At 38.4% G+C, this 18,107-nt stretch overlaps 1 non-coding gene across 1 annotated transcript; it reads left to right on the top strand.

Moving 5' to 3' along the window:
- The first annotated feature begins 5,235 nt into the window (after positions 1-5,235).
- Positions 5,236-5,342, top strand: LOC141683924 (small nucleolar RNA R71). Its single transcript, XR_012560496.1, has one exon. It is a non-coding gene; the product is annotated as a small nucleolar RNA R71 (small nucleolar RNA).
- Positions 5,343-18,107: the final 12,765 nt, after the last annotated feature.

Here is an 18,107-nt window from a genome sequence, read left to right as displayed (position 1 = left end):
CATTGATTTGTGAATAAAAGTGTGAAAGAACTGATTTTTTTTATGTTTATGAAAGGGTTTAAGTGTAGGAAGTTGTGGGAGATATGTAGGATAGGTGTATGTATATATAGGGTGTGGAGTAGGTTAAATTAGATTAGGAGTGGGGTTGAGGGATAAAATCATGGGGTAATGGGAAAAGAATTCATGGGTTTATGGGCTGTAATGGGTTTTTATGTTTTTGTTTTTTTTTTTCTGAACTGTAAAAAATTTTCTGGAACTCGACCCCTGCGCGGCCGCTCAGCATTTCTGCGCGGGCGCGCAGAAAGTTGCGCGGCCGCTCAGCATAGCTGCGCGGGCGCGCAGAGGGTCTCTGCAAAAAAAATTTTTCAACCCCTGTTTTCTGATTTTTTTGTGTTTTTGGATAGGTTATTAACTTCTAAGGGTTCCTGTAACAACAATTCATGGGTTGCCTCCCACACAGCGCTTCTTTTTCGTCATTAGCTTGACGTTCCGTACCTTTCTCACGTAGTCAACAAAATGGCACTAATCACCTCTCGGTTTGCCATGTCCCCATAGTAGTGCTTCAACCGCTGACCGTTAACCTTGAATGCTTGGTCCGAATCATTCTCAAAAATTTCCACCGCTCCGTGTGGAAACACAGTTTTGACAATAAAAGGTCCAGACCACCTTGATTTCAACTTCCCAGGAAAAAGTCGGAGCCGAGAGTTGAATAACAGAACTTGTTGCCCTGGCACAAATAACTTAGGATGTAGCTTCCTATCGTGCCACCTCTTCACCTTTTCCTTATACATTTTGTTATTCGCATACGCTTGAAGTCGAAATTCATCAAGTTCATTAAGCTGAAACATTCTTTTCTTACCAGCTGCATCTAAATCCAGGTTCAATTTCTTCAATACCCAGTAAGCCTTATGCTCAAGCTCCGCCGGTAGATGACATCCCTTACCGTACACCAACTGAAATGGTGACATCCCAAGTGGAGTTTTGTATGCTGTTCTGTAAGCCGAAACAGCTTCATCGAGCTTTAAAGACCAATCCTTCCTTGACGGACAAACAACCTTCTCTAGAATGCGCTTTATCTCTCTGTTAGACACTTCCGTTTGACCATTTGTTTGCGGGTGATAGGCAGTAGCTACTCGATAATTCACATTATAACGCTGCATCATAGAAGTGAACTTACGGTTGCAAAAATGCGATCCTTCATCACTTATGATTACCCGAGGCGTTCCAAACCTTGTGAAAATTTGCTTATGAAGAAAATTTAGCACTGCCTTTGCATCATTTGTCGGTAAAGCTTTAACTTCGACCCATTTTGAGACATAATCGACTACCAGCAAGATGTACTGATTATTACAAGACGAGATAAAAGGCCCCATGAAATTGATTCCCCATACATCAAAGACCTCGACTTCAAGCATAACATTTAATGGCATCTCATCCTTCCTTGACAAATTTCCCACTCTTTGGCAACGATCACACCTTAAAACAAACTGATGAGCATCCTTGAACAAGGTGGGCCAGAAAAAACCTGCTTGCAGAATACGAGCTGCCGTCTTCTCACCTCCATAGTGTCCACCATAAACCGTGGAATGGCAGTCTCGTAATATCCCCTCCGTCTCACAGAACGGGATACATCTCCTGATGATCTGGTCAGCTCCCTGTCTAAACAAATATGGTTCATCCCACATATACCACTTCACCTCATGCAGAAACTTCTTCTTTTGCGCGGATGTCAAATTAGGAGGCATTATATTGCTGACAAGATAGTTTACAATATCTGCAAACCATGGTTCTTCCTCCTGAATTGCAAACAACTGCTCATCCGGAAAAGATTCATTGATTAACGTTCTATCTTGTGAAGTAGAATCGGGATTTTCCAACCTAGAGAGATGGTCAGCTACTTGATTCTCAGTACCTTTTCTATCTTTGATCTCTAACTCAAATTCTTGAAGTAAAAGCACCCAACGAATGAGTCTCGGCTTCGAATCCTTCTTAGAAACCAGATAGCGAATAGCTGCATGATCAGTGAATACTGTCACTTTCGTACCAAGCAGATAAGATCGAAATTTCTCAAAGCCAAAGACTATAGCCAAAAGCTCCTTCTCAGTAGTGGTGTAGTTCAATTGGGCCCCATTTAAAGTTTTACTCGCATAGTAGACCACATGGAAGAGATTTTTCTTGCGCTGTCCCAGAACTGCACCTACCGCATAATCACTCGCATCACATATCATCTCAAACGGTTCTGTCCAATCTGGTGCTGTAATAACTGGTGCCGTGATCAAACTCTCCTTGAGAGTTTCGAATGCTGTCAAACATTCATCATCAAATTTGAAAGGCACATCTTTCTCAAGTAAATTGCACAACGGCTTAGATATCTTTGAAAAGTCCTTGATGAATCGCCGATAAAAACCCGCATGACCGAGAAAACTACGGATTCCTTTCACCGAATTAGGTGGGGGAAGATTTTCAATGACTCCCACCTTGGCCTTGTCCACCTCCAGACCTTTGCTAGAGACCTTATGCCCAAGGATAATGCCTTCACGCACCATAAAATGACATTTCTCCCAATTAAGCACCAAATTAGTTTCCACGCATCTTTTGAGTACGGCGCGCAGATTATTCAAACATTCATCATATGAGTGTCCAAAGACGGAGAAGTCATCCATGAACACTTCGACGTTATTTCCAATCATGTCAGAGAATATAGCCATCATACATCTCTGAAAGGTGGCCGGGGTGCCACATAACCCAAACGAAACTCTACGAAAAGCAAATGTGCCAAATGGACAAGTGAAGGTAGTCTTTTCCTGATCCTCTGGTGCAATACAAATCTGATTATACCCGGAATAACCATCCAGAAGACAAAAATACTCATATCCCGCCAATCTGTCAAGCATTTGATCAATGAATGGGAGAGGGAAGTGATCCTTCCTTGTGGCTTTGTTCAATTTTCTATAATCCATGCATACTCTCCATCCTATAACTGTTCGAGTAGGGATGAGCTCATTCTTTTCATTTACGACCACAGTGATACCTCCTTTCTTAGGTACACATTGCACGGGGCTCACCCACGAGCTGTCAGAAATAGGATAAATGATGCCTGCATCTAGCCATTTCAGAATTTCTTTCTTCACCACCTCCTTCATGATCGGGTTCAGTCTTCGCTGCTGTTCCACAGTTGGCTTACTACCTTCCTCTAACAGAATTTTATGCATACAATATGAAGGACTTATCCCCTTGATGTCTGCTATGGTCCATCCTATAGCCGATTTGAATTCTCTCAAAATCCTTAAGAGCTTGTCTTCCTCACTACCTGAAAGGTCAGCTGAAATAATAACAGGTAACGTAGATGAATCACCTAAAAAAGCATACCTCAAGTGTTCAGGTAATGGTTTGAGCTCCAAGGTAGGTGCTTCCTCTATTGATGGTTTGAGCTTCCCTTCAGCATTCTTAAGGTCAGAAGTACCAAGAGATTCAAATGGTATGTCGAGCTTTCGCTTCCATGGAGAAGCGTTCAGATATTGTAATTGCTCGTTGCTATCTTCATCATCGCTGTCAAAATCCCCCACTAAGGCCTTTTCCAATGCATTAGACATTAGCATGTGATCGAGTTCCGAAGTAACTGCGGAATCAATCACATCCACTTTTAAACACTCCTCATCTTCTGTAGGGAATTTCATTGCCTTGAATATGTTGAAGGTCACATCCTGATCTTGGACCCGCATCGTAAGTTCCCCTTTTTGCACATCTATCAAGGTACGGCCAGTAGCCAAGAAAGGCCTCCCCAAGATTATGGGAATCTTCTTATCTTCCTCAAAATCCAGAATAACAAAATCTGCAGGAAAGAAGAGCTTATCCACCTTGACGAGCACATCCTCAACTATGCCCCTTGGGTAAGTAATGGAACGGTCCGCCAATTGTAGCGACATGTATGTGGGTTTTGGATCAGGCAGATCCAGCTTTTTAAAGATCGACAAGGGCATCAGATTAATGCTTGCTCCCAAATCACAAAGGCACTTGTCAAAAGTTAGATTGCCAATGGTACAAGGAATGGTGAAGCTTCCTGGATCTTTCAGTTTTGGTGGTAACTTTTGCTGCAGAACAGCGCTGCATTCTTCCGTGAGAGCAACGGTTTCAAGGTCATCCAGTTTCACCTTCCTTGAAAGAATAGTCTTCATAAACTTTGCATAACTAGGCATTTGTTCCAGAGCCTCAGCGAAAGGTATATTGATGTGAAGTTTCTTGAACACCTCCAGAAACTTCCCGAACTGTCTATCCAGCTTTTGTTGCTGCAATCTCTTAGGAAAAGGTGGTGGAGGATAGAGCTGTTTCTCCCCTGTATTAGCCTCAGGCAGAGTGTGTTCAACAGTAGTCTTCCTTGGTTCCGCCACTTTCTCCTTTTGCTTAGATTTTTCATCTCTAACTTCAGCTTCGACTTCTTTTGCCTTTTCAGCATCAGCTACTTTTCCAGACCTTAAGGTAATAGCCTTGACTTGCTCTTTAGCTTCCTTCCTGCCTGGTACTTCCGTGTCACTGGGAAGAGTGCCAGGTTGACGATTGAGCACTGCATTGGCTAATTGACCGATTTGATTTTCCAAGGTCTTGATAGAAACCGCCTGACTCTTGCACAACAGCTTAAGTTCCTCAAAATCAGCACTAGTAGGTGCAGCTGCACTTCCCTGTTGAGGATATGATTGCCTTGTAGCATACTGCTGTGGTTGCTGGAATCCAGGTGGGTTAAACTGTTTACTCACTCCTTGCTGATATGGTGGCTGAATAGCATTCTGATTATTCCCCCAGCTGAAATTTGGATGATTTCTGTTGTTAGGATGATAGGTTGCTGGCACAGGCTGCTGTTGTCGCTGATAATTATTCACATACTGAACAGATTCATTAACAAGAGAACACTGATCCGTAGCATGAGAACCTGCACAAAGCTCACAAACCATAGCTATTTGATTAACTCCATACGTAGCCAAAGAATCAACCTTCATTGATAGCGCTTGGAGCTGGGCTGCAATAGCGGTGGCTGCATCAACTTCCAGAATACCTGCTACCTTGCCTGACGTCATCCTCTGAGTTGGGTTTTGATGCTCATTTGCAGCCATCGTTTTGATAAGATTATACGCCTCAGTATAACTTTTAGCCCATAAGGCGCCTCCAGCTGCTGCATCGAGCATGGGCCGAGATTGGGCCCCCAAACCATTATAAAAACCAGTGATTACCATCCAATCCGGCATTCCATGATGTGGACATTTTCTCAACATTTCCTTGTAGCGTTCCCAAGCCTCGCACATAGATTCTGTAGGTTGCTGCACAAACTGAGTAAGAGCACTCCTCATAGCAGCAGTCTTTGCCATTGGATAAAACTTCACCAGAAACTTTTGCGCAAGATCTTGCCACGTAGTGATGGACCCAGCTGGTTCAGAATGTAACCAGTCTTTAGCCTTATCCCTCAGTGAGAATGGGAAAAGTCTCAACTTGATAGCCTTATCAGTCACGCCACTATACTTAAAAGTGCTGCAGATCTCGACAAAATTCCTTATGTGTATGTTGGGGTCTTCAGTTGCCGCTCCTCCAAAAGAAACAGAATTCTGCACCATCTGAATAGTGCCCGGCTTGATTTCAAAGGTGTTAGCTTGAATAGCCGGATGAAGGATGCTTGACTGAATGTCATCAATTTTAGGCCGAGAAAAATCCATAAGAGCTGGATCAGCTTGAACAATACGATCTCCCATGTTTACTGGTTCTTTCTGCTCAGTTCCTGAATCCGAATCCTCAAAATCTAACTTCTCCGGAGTATCAAGAACTTCGTCTTTCTCCTCAGCTGTATCTAAGGTCCTCTTGCGAGCACGAGAACGAGTTTGCATAAACGCTTGCTAAAGTACCTGAAACACGACCGAAAAGAGTAATTAACTACTACGTCCTAATCACTGAGTCCTAATGACCAATGATGGTAAGTACATAAACTAAACAAATACGCCGAGTCCCCGGTAGCGGCGCCAAAAACTTGTTAGGGCGAAATCACGCACTAATATTCACGCAAGTATACGCGTTCGCAAGTAATATAGAATACTTTCTAGTTCGTTCCCTCAGAGACTCAGACTAAGTTATTGTCTAATTAAACTCACTCACCAATGTATGATTACTTCTCAATGTTAAGATAACACTTAAAATTGTTGATTAAATATTAACTATAATTAACTACTTAATTAACCACTTAACTAACACTTCAATTTATCAATAATAAAACACTCATGAGATCACAACTTCATTATTACTTCCTTCTATAGCCATTGTTACTACCTTTAGCATGTGACAGTGATGATATTAATTGAATAACACGAAACTGATAAAAGCCAACTTTCATTGTACTAATACCATTCTACCAAGCATCCACAATTAAGATAGAAGTTGAATAGTCATCAATTATGTTGAGTTCCTATATGTCTACAGAAATTGACAACACAACGATTTAAGCACAAGTTATTCCTTTTGATTACATAAGGCAAATAAAACTGTTAGAGTTACCCACTAATCATGCACAATGTACATGAACCTATGCTAGCATGGCAAGTTCTAAATCTCAAGATCCACCGTCGCTTCACAAGAGATTAACACCCTATCTTATATGTTCGCGACGCACATAAGACGAATACGCACAACCAATACTAGATATCATGCAATCATCACATACTAAAGTATTAAACAATTAACTAAAGAATTTCATAATAAATCCGTTGCAACCCCATGATCATGATTAGCCCATAATAGAACTTATCGCCATCATGGGTTCATATGAAATCATGATAAACGACACAAGAAAATAATAACTAAACTAATTATATTAAAACAGAGTACGTCACAAGAGTAAATAAGTCAAAGCAAGAAAACTAGCATCCAACGTTACAACAAAACAAGAATCACAAGAATATATGCTTCCTCTTCGCTGCTGTGTGCTAAATCGGTCTTCTTCCTTATCTCCTTCACTTCTTGCGCAAAACACAATCTAAAACATAATCTCTTTCATATTCTCTATGAAAACGTCTCAAATCTACTTATATAATAGTCCCATAAAACTCAGATTACATAGAAGTTGGAAGCCAAACAGAAGTAGAAGTCTAAAATAATTTAGCTTTTTCCCCGACCCTGCGCGGCCGCTCAGCATTTCTGCGCGGGCGCGCAAGGCTGCTGCGCGGCCGCTCAGCATTGCTGCGCGGGCGCGCAGGACCCTTCTGGAAAAATTCCATGTTTGCTCCGTTTCTTCGCCGTAATCTGCCCGTTCTTTTCCTCTCGCAATGGTGAACACATGCCAAGGCTTATTCTTGATGATTCCTCCTCCGAAATGCAACTAATACCCTGAAATGCATAAACACTAGAAAAACGCATCAAATACACAAAATACTTGATTTCAAGACACCAATTTAAGCCATTTTAAGACGTTCTAAGTGGTATAAAATGCCACTTATCAATCATGCTCTCATGAACTATAATCAACAAAACCAAACCTAATACTCAAAGTAAAGCTAGGGTTTGGAGGGGTTATACCTTCCTTGGAGTGATTAGAGTAGCTAGGAAGCCTTAAGAAGCCTTGAGATAGCTTAGGAATGCTTGGATCTTAAAGGAAATCAAAGAAAATAAAGTTAGTAATCTTGAAAACACTATTCATCATCTTCTTCCTTGATTTATTGGAAGAGATTCATGAAGAATTGGAGGCTTAAACTTCTAGGATAGCCATAACTAATCATAAGGAACCTTGGGTAATTACCTTGCAAATTAACAAAGGTTGGATCTTGATTTTTTGAATTTTTCTTCTTGAAAATAGTGAAGAAGCCGAGAGCAATGTTCTTGGGAGGGTTTGTTAATTGTTGAATGTATTTGTGGTGGAAAAATGAAGTTAATGGGATATTTGGATGATATGTTGGTTGATTAAAGTGAGTGGAGTATGACTAAGCATGACATCACCCTAGTGACTTCATCTTTTGCCACTTGTCATCACTTGGTGGTTGAGGCATCTTTCATGCTAATCCTTGCTTAGTTGCTTGATTATCATCCTTAATCCTTGCACTAATCTCTCTTGCATTACCTGTCGTTTAATTGTTTTACGACTCGTTTATCGTTTGAGGGATCATACCCGGGATCTCATTACTTAGGTTCCCTTAAACCTTTCTCAATATTTTATATTCCTTTTCTGATCCTCTCTTATAATCCTTGAATTAAAATTCTTTTAATCATGCTACCTTATACTTAATTCTTTCTGTATTTGGTGGGTTTTTGGGAAAAATCAAAGTGTTCGAATTTGGATTCTGACGATCTTTACATACACTTATATACCATATAGAGTACTAATAAGATCTCAGAATATCAATAAAAGAACCCCTACATAGTGTGGCATGAAATGTTTTCCTATTCAGCATAATCAACAAAATCACTATTCATAAGTGTTACAAAAAGTTCAAAATTTTTGGGGTTATTACACTTCCCTTGGAAAGAAAACCCTCTGGCTGTGTCATATACACTTCCTCTTCAAGTTTCCCATTAAGGAAGGTTGTTTTCACGTCCATTTTCCAGATCTCATAGTCGTAGTAAGCAGCAATCGCAAGCAAAATCCGAATTGATTTTAACAGGGCTACAGGTGAAAAAGTTTCATCAAAGTCAATCCCTTGCCTTTGTTTGAATCCTTTTGCCACGAGCATGGCCTTATAGGTCTCCACCTGGCCATCTGCTCCAATCTTTCTTTTGTATATCCATTTGCACTCAATAGGCTTCACACCCTCAGGTGCTTCAACCAAAGTCCATACTTGGTTGGTATACATATATTCCATTTCGGATTTCATGGCACTTTGCCATTTTTCTGAGTCAACACTACTCATAGCCTCATTATAGATCTTAGGGTCGTCATCATCAATGATTGACAACTCATTGTCATTCTCAATGACAAGGCCATAATACCTCTCAGGTTGGCGAGACACTCTCCCTATCCTACGAATGGGCTGTTCCACAGAAGGTTGTTCAGTCTGAATAGGTGTTTCCACTTGAACCGTAGTAGTTTGTGCTTCTTGAACTTCATCAAGTTCAATCTTGCTCCCACTATTTCCTTCAAGGATAAACTGCTTTTCCAAGAAGATAGCATGTCTGGATACAAACACCCTATGATCGGTGTAAAAGTAATACCCTAAAGTCTCTTTAGGATATCCCACAAAATTACATTTTACGGATCGAGATTCCAGCTTATCTGGGTCAACTTTCTTGACATAAGCTGGACATCCCCAAATCTTAACGTGTTTAAGACTCGGTTTCCTTTCTTTCCATATCTCATATGGAGTTTGAGGAACAGATTTGGAAGGCACCTTATTCAGTAAATATGCTGAGGTTTCCAATGCATAACCCCACAGGAATATTGGAAGATTCGCATAGCTCATCATGGACCGAACCATGTCTAACAAAGTTCGGTTTCTCCTTTCAGATACTCCATTCAGCTGTGGAGTATATGGAGGAGTCCACTGGGAGACTATACCATTTTCTTTGAGATAATCTAGAAACTCTCCATTCAAGTATTCACCACCTCGATCTGATCGAAGAGTTATAATACTATGTTTGGTTTGTTTCTCCACTTCATGCTTATATTCTTTGAACTTTTCAAAGGCTTCAGACTTGTCTTTCATCAAATACACATATCCGAATCTAGATCGATCATCTATGAAAGTAATGAAGTATGAAAATCCACCCATGGCCTGCGTAGACATTGGTCCACATACATCTGTGTGTACCAATCCTAGCAAATCTGCAACCCTCTCTCCATGTCCACTAAATGAAGATTTGGTCATTTTACCCAATAGACAAGACTCGTATGTAGGATATAATTTAAAATCAAAGGGGTCAAGTAACCCTTCCTTATGCAATGTCCGCAGTCTATTTTCACTAATATGACCAAGTCTGCAGTGCCACAAGAAAGTGAGATTTTCATCATCCCTTTTTCTTTTATTAGTTTGTTCAATCTGAAGTAAATTATGCTCTAAGTCACATACATACATACCATTATTTAAAGTACCACGTCCATAAAGAACATTATCTCTAAGAATTCAACATTCGTTATTCTTAATAATAAATGAAAAACCATCCAAATCCAACATAGGAATAGAAACAATATTCCTCATAATAGAGGGAACGTAATAACAATTATTCAAAATAATAGTCTTGTCCGTAGGCATATGTAAATTAAATGATCTTACAGATATGGCGGCAACCCTTGCTTCATTACCCATACGTAGAATCACCTCATCTTCTTCAAGAGTCCTACTTCCTTTTAGTCCCTGCAACGAATTGCAAATATGAGAACCACAGGCGGTATATAATACCCAAGTAGAAATTTGACTTAGTGACATATTAACTTCGATCATGAACATACCTGAATCAGAAGCGGTAGTCTCACTACCCTTTTTCTTCAATTCTGCAAGGTAAACCTTGCAGTTCCTCTTCCAGTGCCCCACCTTGTTACAGTGAAAGCAAACAGCTTTGCTCTTGGGGTCTTTAGCTTTTGGTGAACCGGCTTTTTCTCACCTACTTTCTTCTTCTTGGAAGGGTTCTTCTTCCTTTTCTTAGGATTGGAACCTTCACCAATTAGAAGAACAGAACTCTTCTTAGGGGGAAAATTCGATTCCGCAGTCTTCAACATGTTGTGGAGTTCAGGCAGGCTGACATCCAGCTTATTCATGTGAAAGTTCACAACAAACTGCGAGAATGAACCCGGAAGTGATTGCAAGACCAAGTCTTGGCTCAGCTCCCCATCCATGGCAAAACCAAGTTGTCCAAGACGTTCAATCAAATTGATCATCTTAAGTACATGGTCATTCACAGATGATCCCTTAGACATCCTACAACTGAACAGCTCCTTCGATATCTCATATCGAGCTGTCCTCCCTGCCACATCATACAACTCTTGTAGATGCATAAGGATAGTGTGAGCATCCATATGCTCATGTTGCTTCTGTAGCTCAATGTTTATGGAAGCTAGCATGATGCATTGAGCAACATTTGCATCATCTATCCACTTACGATACACAACATGTTCATCATTATGTGCATCGCTAGCAGGTTCGGTAGGCTTAGGTGAGTCAAGCACATATTCCAGCTTCTCAAGCCTGAGAACAATTCTCAAGTTTCGAAGCCAATCAGCAAATTAGGACCAGTCAACTTGTGAGCATCTAGTATACTCCAGAGTGATAGTGCAGAAGACATAACGTGTATAGTAAATCTGTAAATGATGAACACATAACAACACTTAGCAAATATTCAATTTCATTTCAAAACACTATATGAATCGGGTCTTTATTCATAAGTGGCTCCCACTAGTTTATCTAATTTATACAACCCCTAAGTGAAAATTAAGCATTCATAATGCTAGTGGGAATAGGGATCCTATATTCCATCACACAACCTCGGCTGTAGCACGAAACGTCATGTGATGTTCAATAGGAAGACAACTCTTGTCTATTACATCTTATGTTATTCCCTAATAAAACTTTAGCCTCTTGAATAATTGAGTCACGGCTGTAGCACGATAGACTCAATATTCTAAGTCAAGTCTAACCCAACAATTAGTACAATTGAATCAGTCTCCAACGGCCCACGGCTGCAGCACGTAACGACCTTTAGATTCAAATTCAATGTACACATCTCTATGTAATAGAAAAGTATTTTTTTTATTTCGAAATCAAAGCCCTCGGCTGTAGCACGAAATGACAATGATTCATAAATAAGAACTACTTTCTACCATGTTGGAAGGCTTTGACCGACACAAGCCCGTTGTGTCATTGGCCAATTACTACTTGATATTATTTAATTTTAGAGGGATTATATTATGTTACAATCATAATCATATTATAAAGAGATTCTTCCTTTTAAATTAAATATTTCAAATCAATAATCGATAATCAGATGATTCCCAGATCGGGGGGAGCATTGTCAAGAGGCGTCACTTAATACCCCTTTCTTACATATAGAAATCTGCTTTTGACAGAATCATCCTTTCTCTCAATATTGAAAATTCATATTTAATTACGTGTTTCATAAACACAAGAATCTCATGATTGTATTCATAATATTATTGTTAAGGCAAGAAACGATTCCTATTTTAGATTTTCTAGAGCACGCCTTATATTGATTTAAGTTCACCTAAATCTATCATCGCATGGTAAACATAGGCATATATCTCATATATAAAAATAAATAAACAAGTAAGCATGCAAGCAATTATCATGTCACACATTGATATAATGATGTATTAATTTATTATAGCATTTAAAAGCAATTAAAACATGCTTTAAAACACTTTCGGGAATATAAATAGTTCAAAACTTTTATATAAAAAATATTTGACCACTCCATTAGATCCGTGTCGGAAAAACAAATCCAACGATATATTGCACGCCCAAAACGGAGTTACGAAACTCCCAGAAATCAAATTTAAAAAATAATAGATGGACTGTAACGTATTACAGGAACGCGTTACAAACCCTGTAACGCATTCCGGTAATGCGTTACAACCCTTTTAAGCCATTAAAAGGTGTAACGAATTCCGTGAATGCGCCACAGGGTGTAACGCATTCCCGGAATGCGCGACACCCCTATCCCGCGTGCCCTGTAGCAGCCGACTCCTGTATTCCTTTTTTTAATTATTGATAACAGCCGCCGCCGCCAGACTTGCACCGAACTCCATGCCACCATCAACATCAATCAGCAGTTTTGATTTCCAGCAGCAAATTATATATATATATATGCATAACAGATTACATATATATACATATTTAATTACGAATTTTAATAAAAACAACTTCAAAAAATCATAATAATTAATCCACACATCAGAAAATTATGAAAAAATACCCAGACGATCTACAACACTTCTAGAACCCAGATCTACAGTCAAAACAATTTTGATCTAATCAATCATAATTAATCCATGATATAACTTGTAAAATTCATACAAGATCATAAAATTCTGAAATTTTTATCACAAATCTATATGCATACAACCTAAGCTCTGATACCATTGTAGGATTTTATACATCACAGAAGCATCGTAAAACATTTTCTTGATATAAAATCCATATAATACGCATACAAATCGTGAATAAATCGAGGGATCGTTTACTAATCTTTAATAGCGATCCAAGAACGATGAATGGAGATCCCTAGCAGCTGCTCCTCAATTGTGAAGCACTCCACCGGTATCCACCGAGAGATCAAAATAATGGAGGGAGGAAGAGGTTGAGAGAATTAGTTGTCTCCTTTTTCTTTCTACTTTAGAATTAGGGGTTTTTCTTGCGTTAAGGCAAATAGGGTTTATAATAGTATATTTATAGGCAAAATTTTCAGCTGAAAATTTTCCCATAAAATATTATTATTATTAACCCTTTAATTGATTATTCTTATTAACCAATTAACTAATAATTAAAACACCTTTTAATCATTAATCCTTTTTCTAAACACTATAGAAAAATGATTCTCTCACTTGATTTAATTTCCAAAATTAAATTCTTAATTAATAATATTAAGAACTTTTCTTAATTAATTTATAATTAATTAAATCTCATTTAATCAATTATTAAATTTGCTAATTAATTATTTATTTCATAAATAAATAATTACCAGCCATTATTAATTAATTCCTCCACCATTAAATCATCCTCTTTTATGGTGTGACCCTGTAGGTTCAATATTAAGCCGGTAGTAGAAATAAATAATAATAAAACTATTTTATCATTATTTATATAAATTCTCTAATTTATTAAATATGATTAATTAATAAATTAATCATGTTTATTCTACATCGTGAGGGATACTTCTCAGCATATCGCGACTATCCGGATAATACGAATTCACTGCTTAGAATACCAAGAACCTATTCAGTGAATAGTTACCGTACAATTAATTCCTTCTACCCTACAATGTCAGGATTAAATACAAGAAATGGAACTTGTGTCAAGCCTATCTTATTTAATCATATGCTTTCCCATTCACTATGCTTAGTTCTAATTAATGTAAATTAGAAACTCCTTTCTAATTTCATTCACTCTGGCCAGAGATTCCTGAACTAGCATAAGTGGATCAGCATTGAACATTCTCTTCCTTCACTGGAAGGGGTAGATCCTTTATTGATCATACACTATCTTCGTGTACAAATTCCTATACCCAGTAGAGCCCTTATAATTGTCTCTGGAGACTAAGAACTAAACCAAAGCATAGTTTAGTGTACTCAAGATGACTATGATGACCTCAAGTCTAAGGATACTTGTACAACTATCACTATGTGAACAACTGCTGACACGTGAGTGAACTCCATCAGTTGTTCAGCTGTATGAGTCATGTTCAGTGAACGTATTCTATAATAAGCACCTACATACTAGCTATAGTGTCATCACACAAATGTCTATGAGAACAGACAGCCTTCATAATGAAGCAAGCATAGTATGTACCGATCTTTGCGGATTATTAAGTACCAGTTAGTAATCCTACGACCAGGAACTATTTAAGTTTAGAGTTATCATCTTTTATGTCTCATTATTATGATCTCATCACAATCCATAAAAAGCTTTACTCTAAACTGTGGTATATCTTATTTAAACACTTAAAATAGATAAAGCCCGCAATAAAAACAAAACAAGTCTTTTATTAGTATCAATGAAATCAAAACAGATTACATAAAAGTTATTCCTAAATCCTCATACATGATTGGACTTAAGACACATCTCTTTCAAACTTGAGCACACTCAAGTTTATGAAAGAAGAAATAGGGATAACACACACATTGAGAGCACATCATTTAAAGATTCCTCATCTATTCAGGGGGAGCTGCTAACACTCAATTCTCAAATCACTAATCTCAAATTTATTCTACCTATAATGAAACACTTGAATCGACTTCTCAAGTATTGTCAAAATCAAGTGACACGGTTCAAGAGACCGTGCTCACCATCCAGGAACCACATTCAGTTGGGAAGAGGCTACATTCTGGGGTAGACCTTGATGACACCAACAAAACATATGGGTTTCATTAGTTTTTACTGAAGACCCTGTGGTAGTACCAAATGCACCTTCATGTGTAAATCAATCTTCACAGATTGAAAGGTTTGAAGGTAGTACTCCTGATGGGGTGCTATCTAAATCTTCTCCAATTCAATTGAAGGTTCCTCATGTAGGGATAACTCCCCTCAAAACCCTAGCTGGAATTGCTTTGTCAATAGAAGCTGGGAGTAAAATTTTCAATGATCCAACTATTGGGGAAACAAGTCAATCACATTCAAGTGCCAGTTCTTTGTAAGAAAAATAATGGTCTGAGGCCATGGTACATGATAGTAACCTGGTCAAATCCCCTCCAATTCAAATGGAGGTTCCCATTACTGGTGAATAACACACTGTCAAAACCACAGTTTCTATTTTGATTCCAATCACAGGGTTACCTACCACCTCACAACCCTCCACCTCTAACCAAACAGACATCCTATCTACCTCTTACCCCACTTAACAACCTTCTCACCTAATCTCTCAATGGCTACAGGATGCTCAATCTTAACCTATTACAATAAATGATCTCCTTGTAGACCAATTATCGGGCCTTGCAAACATTACCTAATAGTTACTCACAACTGACATTTCCAATCAGGATTATCAGGCTATCTTGTTGTCATATAAAGAAGATATTGAAAAATAGCCCAACAAGATTATTGATGAAGCTGAGGAGGATGGGAATATGGATGCTTGGCTAGATAAGGATTTTAGTTTGGGTATGGATGAGGTCTCGGCTAGATTCATAGAAGAATGTGTCATCATCCTAGGAAGCAATGCCAAGACTCTCAGTCCATAGAAAGTATATGATGCTATTACAAAGGTCTATAAGGCACAGCTTAAAGAGTTCCACCTCATTGGTAAAGCATTACAATAGACACTGGATAGTCATCAAGATAGGATCAAGAGGTTGGTGAAAGATAAACTTGATTAACTTGTGCCATCTCAGGTAGAGATCAAAAATAAATTCCACAAATTTGCTGAGCAAATGGCCAGGTTTGGTGTGACTAGTATGGAGCAAAGTATCAAAAACTTAAAGCAATCATTTCTGGCTCTTAATAAAGTTGTCCAAAATTAAATCACTAGCAACAATGACACAAAGGTCAAGTTGGAGCAACTTCACCAAGCCAAGCAACTTCAAGCTTCTAATTATTCACTTACAGCATATGTCACTACTCTCACTACTTTAGTGCGGAGTCAACAAAATGATATAAGGTCCCTAGTAGACTCCCACAAATATTTCCAAATACAGAATTCTGTCTCCTTGGGAGCTATTATGGGTGACTTGAAGAATCCTCTACCTGCATTGCTTGAAGTTGTTAGACTAGAAATTCCTAGTCCTCTACTCATGCCTGCTACCAAGACTAAGGGGGAGATAGAAGCTATAATTTAACAATCAAAAGAAGCTGGAAAATCTACATCACACTCTGGCCAAAGATCTACTCAAATTCATATTTCTCAAGATGTTGGTAAAGACATACTCCAAAAAGCCGCAGAAGGACCCTGTCAAGACAAGGAGTTCAATGAGCTACTAACTGTGCTAAGGGTCTCTCTTCACAATAACTACATCACCTACAAGAGAGTTTTGGTCAACAACATCAACTTTCTGAGAGTGTTGATTATAAAGAATGGAAACTTCTTGGAGAAAAGAATAGTGGCCAATGTCAATGATTGTGGTTTGGACAGATGTCTATAGGTGTCTCTCTTAAATCTTTAATCCAAGAGAGCATCTTAGCTGGATGTTATTATTAAAAGAGTCAATCCAGTTATTCCAGAGGACACTCAATTGCTTAATGAACTCAAGAAGGATCAGATAGTTGCTTTTCCTGAAGCCTATCTCTATCCAAACACGGGGGTGGCATACATCTGTCCTCAAACCAGAAAGTACAAATACTTCACATGGGTTTAAACCGTGTTAGGGGTAATCTCAGATTAATCATGACATTGGAAACTGATCTCAAGATAAAGAAGAAGAAGACATATGAAGATGAGGAAGTGATAAGGATTTTGGGAAGATACTTATAAATTGCTGAAACCATGTTTCTAAACACTCAATACAACACCAAAGATGACTTGGATGATGATGAGCAGAAGAATGATGAGAAAAAACCTTCTGGCTCAAATCCTAGTCAATCTACCAAAGCAACTGGTAGTAACAAGAAAGATGAGAAGAAGATGGATGATGGAAAGAAGGGAGATGAAAGCAGGAGAAAGAAAAAGAGAGGAGAAGAAGGTTCCAAGAAAAATGTCCAACAAATCCAATTCTCAAAAACTCAAACCATCAAACCTAGCCAAACACCATCTCAACCAATTCTACCTCAAAATACAAAATTCCTGTATAAACTGTGATGCCCTCCGAACCCGGGTCAGAAGTTTGGGCTCACAAAACACACACACAATATATAAACCTGTATATAAAATATTATATACATTGACCCTTTTTTACACAACCACGGATCGCAACAGGTTAAAGTATGAAAACAAGCCACAACCTTAACTTTTATTACATTGTACCAAATCCCAACTAGTTCAACTTATAACTGATAATGATATCATTCTTACAATCTTGCATAACTCATCTAAAATATAAAGCTCCTGCTAGCTCGATCCAACTTAACCTGGAATCCTAACTCACACACTGGACTGGGAATTCTCGTTACCAATAATTCTTTTTTAACTGTTAAAAATATAAAAAGGTTTGCAAGAGTGAGCTAACTAGCTCAGCAAGTCATAATAGAAATAACTGAGGTTAAACAATGACCAATTGAAATGATTCAGAAGAATTAAGTTTCTGGATAAGCAATGATTAGAATTGGATATTCACATTCAATTTTAAAAAAAAACAAGGTTAGGTTGCTGATCAGTCACACACTAACCCCGACCAAGGCTCCCAGCTTTACTCTATATACTGGATCCAAGGCACACATTGGCCTAACATGATCATTAATCTGGTCCGACCACGAATCTGGTCTACATTTATAAAACCATCCAATTCTAAAATGATTCATAATTAACATTGATAAAACATTTATCTCAGAGCATAA

Source organism: Apium graveolens, chromosome 1, assembly GCF_009905375.1.
Source record: "Apium graveolens cultivar Ventura chromosome 1, ASM990537v1, whole genome shotgun sequence".
NCBI classification, from domain to species: Eukaryota; Viridiplantae; Streptophyta; class Magnoliopsida; order Apiales; family Apiaceae; genus Apium; species Apium graveolens.
This window is presented reverse-complemented; position numbering and strand designations above follow the sequence as displayed.